The sequence below is a fragment of the Diabrotica virgifera genome, chromosome 1 (genome assembly GCF_917563875.1).
Source record: "Diabrotica virgifera virgifera chromosome 1, PGI_DIABVI_V3a".
In the NCBI taxonomy this organism is placed as follows: Eukaryota; Metazoa; Arthropoda; class Insecta; order Coleoptera; family Chrysomelidae; genus Diabrotica; species Diabrotica virgifera.
The window spans coordinates 198,384,817-198,389,765 of NC_065443.1; the positions used below are offsets into that span (position 1 = coordinate 198,384,817).

The following is a 4,949-nucleotide window of genomic DNA, read 5'->3' on the forward strand; positions in this document are numbered from 1 at the left end:
TAATGTATGTTGGAGACAGTTTGTTGGGTTCTTATAAATTACCTACCAGCAAATTTGAATGATACCTCATATTTAGAGTTTCTACAAATTACACTTTTCGACAATCTATAGAAGAATTGCCACTTAAACACAGAAGAGATAAGTGGTTCATATAGGATAAAGCTCCGCCACATCGTCCTTTTTTAATATTACGAAACTATCTAGGTAGATCTGTAATGATTACAAGTATTATGGTTTTCTTTATGTTCAGATTCAGATCTGCTTCCTTAGAGCTCTCAACGACACTGTCAAGTAATGTTTGCAGATCTTCTTTAAAGAAGGAAGAATAGGTACCTACTGTGTCGTCCGCATATCGCAAATTATTGATGACTTCACCGTTCACAATTTATTATGCCTTCTTGTTTTCAGAAAGTACATTTCTGAAAATTCTTTCGGAGTAAACGTTAAATTTAAAAACAAAAAAGCAGGAGCGACAACAGGCATTCCTGCCGTACTTCTCTTTTAGTATTAAGAGAGCAGCGTGTGACTCAAAACTGTCTACTAAAACTAAAACTGATGTTTGATTCCAATATAAATTTGCAATTATGCGAACGTCTCTGCCGTCCGCCATCCGGAAACGATTTGCAGACTGGAAATCGAATCAAAAAGAAAAAAATTCCTATCTAATTATTTATAACAATTCATTGTGATTTACTCCAATGTATCAAAATATTCATTAAATTATGAAAATTGTAGCGAAATAATAATAATTACTATTATTATGCCAGAATTGTTAAAAATAGAATAAATTAATAATATTATTTAATTTTTAATATCTAGTTAAACAGTCCAAATATTGCCAGTATTTAAATATTATTTAAATTATTTAAATACTGACAATATTTGGACTGTATAACTAGATATTAAAAATAAAATTGTTCAGTAACAGCAGTCATGGCCGAGCGGTTAAGGCGTCTGACTAGAAATCAGATTCCCTCTGGGAGCGTAGGTTCGAATCCTACTGACTGCGAAGTTTTTTGTTTTTCTTTCTCTAATAGTTAAAATTATTTAATTAAAGTACATTTATATAAAAAACATAATAATAGTACATTATATACCGCGGGACTGAAGTAGTACATTTAATCCTGAAGGTAAAGTTTATGGCCCGACCGCAGGGAGGGCCATAATTTACCTGAAGGATTAAATGTACTTCAGTCGCAAGGTATATACGATACTTTTCGTACTTCCGGTATGATTTTATTAATTATTTCAATAATTTCAATCAGTTTTTTCTCTCTTCAACTCATTTAATAAACTGTCTTTAAAATAAGTTACCATAGTAACATTGCGTTGTGACAGTTATAATTTAGAAACATTGTCATTACTAGTGTCATTGTAAAGAAACATTGTTATTGATAATTATTGGTATCATGAGTGAAGAAGGTGTATCTGATATTGATAAAAGAGCAGCCGAAGTAGGTGAAGAATTGTTACCACCGAAATCTAGAAAACTATACGAGCAGCAGTACGATGCTTTTAAAAAGTGGTGCCGCTTAAAAAATGTGAGACAACCTACTGAAAATGCGCTGTTAGTCTACTTCGATGATAAATCAAAAGCGGTTTGTGCCTCAACTCTCTGGGCACATTACTCAATGCTGAAATCGGTTATTAACATTAGAGAAGATATTGATATAAGTAAATTTCCAAAATTATTAGCTTTTTTGAAGAGAAGAAATGAGGGATTTAAGCCAAAGAAGTCAAGAATTCTCACGTCTGAGCAGGTAGATCAGTTCTTACGGGAGGCTCCGGATGATAAATATTTAATGCTTAAGGTAAATTTGGAAATTTGTTTATATTCAGAAATTTTAAGAAATCAATTTTTTTGTAGGTTGCACTTATTTTGGGCGTTGCGGGAGCTTGTCGTGGAAAAGAGTTGGTTGATTTAGAAATCGACGATGTGAGAGATTTGGGCGATTCCTTCCTAATTGCGATTAGAAACACCAAAAATAAAATTGACCGAAATTTTGTGATCAAAAATTCAGAAAACAGTGCCATCAGTTTTGTGGCGATATTTCGGAAATATGTGGCATTGCGAAAGACAGGGACAACTCATTCAAAATTTTTTGTTCAATACATCAACAAAGAATGTACTACGCGAGTAGTAGGAAAAAACATGTTTGGTACAATTCCACGGCAAATAGCAGCTTTCTTGAAATTAGAAAATGCGACGTCTTATACGGGACATTGTTTTAGACGCACATCTGCGTCTTTGTTAGCTGATTCGGGAGCAACAATAGACGTGCTGAAGAGACATGGAGGATGGAAATCCTCCAACGTGGCCGAGGGATATATTGAATCGTCTATTAAAAATAAACAAAAAATTTCAGATAAAATATTTGGTCAAGTCGCCGATTCGTCCACTATAGTTATACCACAGTCCTCATTCTCGCTTCCTGTTTCCGCAGGATCTTCGAGACAAACACCAGTTCAATATGAAAAGGACCTATCTGTTACTCGTCAGTTACCTGCTGCATTAACCCAGGAAAGACTGGTCAATATGACGAACTGTCACAATATTAATTTGAATATTAACGTTAATTACCATTCTAATTAATTATATTTTTCAATAAAATATCCCTTAAATTCGTTTGTTTGTGATTTAATCGTTCCGGGAGTTTCGTCAATATTTAATCCCGGAGGGATTAAATGTGACACTTTAGTACCTGTCACAAGGGAGTGAAGTTGTCACTTTAGGCCCGGAAGTACGAAAAATACACTTCATCTAATTTACTGACCGTTGCACGTCATTATCATTGACAGATATCGAAGTTGACATAGTTGCCAAAGTATAAAAAAATCCTGAATCCATTTTAAATCAAATATATCACATTATTATTACAAACGTGCCTTATACAACAAAAGTTAATATTTAATGTAAATAAATAGAAACAAAACAAGAATTAAAAAATAATCTTATTTTAAAAACAATTTGAGCCGCTTGTATGCGTCCTATTAAGATGTAAAATGGAATACTTAAACAAAAACAACACTTTTTTCATTACTTATTTACTTTGAAATGTTTTGTTACAACTAAATTTTCAAATGCTTTTTTCTTCAGCTATTTTCGGTTTTCTGATCGTTAGCGATTAGATAGAGATCGATTAATCGATTTCGTTTCCATCCACATCCAAACCCAAACCACACCCAAACTTCCAAACATGCGCGTTTGCGTTTGGTCTTCTTGGTGTTTGTCTTTGTCCCATGTACAGTAAGCAGTTGGAAATATTGATATTTTAAATTGTTTGAAGAATAAATACGGCCCTTTGGTTATAAACATTCATTGTCTGCGATTGTATGATTTGTTGTTCGTGCATTTGTGAGGTAAGGATATCAGAATATTAAGATATATACTCTGTGTTCATGTTTTAAGGTTATGTTATTTTTTGAGTAAAACTCCCGTTTTTACTGTATTTAGTTGTTGTATTTGTATTTCTCAGGGTTATTTTAAAATAAACATTCTGTAGCTGTATAATGTTCAAATTGCCATAACAGTGAGTGTTTAAAAAAATGTGAATTTTGTAATAGTTTGAGTTTATTTTTTAGATCTGAGCATATAATGAGTAGTAAACATCTGTCTGTTGAAGATATCCAGTATTATGAGTTTTTCAATAATAACAACAAAATTATAAGGAAGGGCGAAAATGCCCTTTAATCAAATCCAATTATTATGTAAAGAAAATGTTCCATGTTGCTTTACTAATCATTACAGGAGAAGTATTTGCAAGTATGAAAGACAAAACATAATGTTGAGGTAAGTTAATGATTTACTAGGGTTACTTAATGTAAAATGGTTTCTTGCCAGAGGGCAGAGAATATAGAATTACATCTAGTAAAGTTGGCTCCACTATTTCAACTGAAACAAGGACCCATTAAGCTTATTTTAAAACACTTATTGGTATGCAATATGTTATACAGTACTAAATCGTTCAACAGGACATAGGGAATATACATCGAGATGATTGTGGCAACTACACTCTCTCGATGACAATATGGTTGTTAGTAGGTTTGTTCTAGCAAACAGTCAAACTAGTCCCAAACCGTCAGCAAACAGTTGGTCAGTGGGAGAACATAACGATACATTTTTGGCAAAGTAACGTAAGTGACATTTTATGTTTTTCCATTAAACTAAAGCTATTATTGTTTAGAAGGTACTGCCAAAGTGTAGTAAGCCTAGAATTAATTCAAACATAATATGTCTAGGCTTACAACACTCCGGCAGTACCTTCTAAACCATAAGAGCGTTTGTTTAAGGGAAAAACATGATTCGCCAAAAATGTCACTTACATTACTTTGCCAAAAAATGTATCGATAATACAGTCACCAGTGCTATCCCCTCTACCTGTGTTGGTTGACTATTCGCTGATGGTTTCAAACCACGTTTGAAACTGATGCTAGAACAAACCTAATATTAAGGGGCATTAACCTCAAAATTGACAATTCATTTCAACTGACACAAATAAATGTCGAAACATGACAACGTAGTAAATATTTTTGGCCTAAGGAATGGAAAACTGCCTGTTTGATTTTGACATTAGTTTTTAAATAAAAAATATTTTAAACGTTAAGGTAAAATTAATTTATTCATAATCTTTGTTTTTGATTTATTTATGGACAGCCTTGCTTCCAAACTCACTCATTATATTCCGTCTAATAGCTCTATTGCACTAGAAACTCATACTCGAACAGAAGCTTCAACAAACACTGGCTAGCACAGTTGCCACAATTATCTCAATGTATATTCCCTATGTCCAGCTGAATGATTTACATACTGTATTTATATTATTTTGTTACGTGCAAGTAAATCCAATGCCTAAGTTCTTGAGGTTTTACATCAGAGTATAGGTATTTCAATTAATTGTTTGCATATACGTCTAATAATTATGGTAGTGCAGGTTAACTGTATTGTTGAC

At 32.9% G+C, this 4,949-nt stretch overlaps 1 long non-coding RNA gene and 1 other non-coding gene across 2 annotated transcripts in view; both read left to right on the forward strand.

The window, feature by feature from the left end:
* Positions 1 to 927: 927 nt before the first annotated feature.
* Trnas-aga (transfer RNA serine (anticodon AGA)) lies at positions 928 to 1,009 on the forward strand. The gene has a single exon. It is a non-coding gene; the product is annotated as a tRNA-Ser (tRNA).
* A 2,221-nt stretch (positions 1,010 to 3,230) lies between these two features.
* LOC126881780 (uncharacterized) overlaps positions 3,231 to 4,949 on the forward strand; it is a 3,070-nt gene continuing 1,351 nt past the window's right edge. Inside the window, exons 1-2 of the long non-coding RNA XR_007696984.1 lie at positions 3,231 to 3,360; positions 3,583 to 3,790. This is a non-coding gene — a long non-coding RNA (uncharacterized LOC126881780). The remainder of the gene's footprint in view (positions 3,361 to 3,582; positions 3,791 to 4,949) is intronic.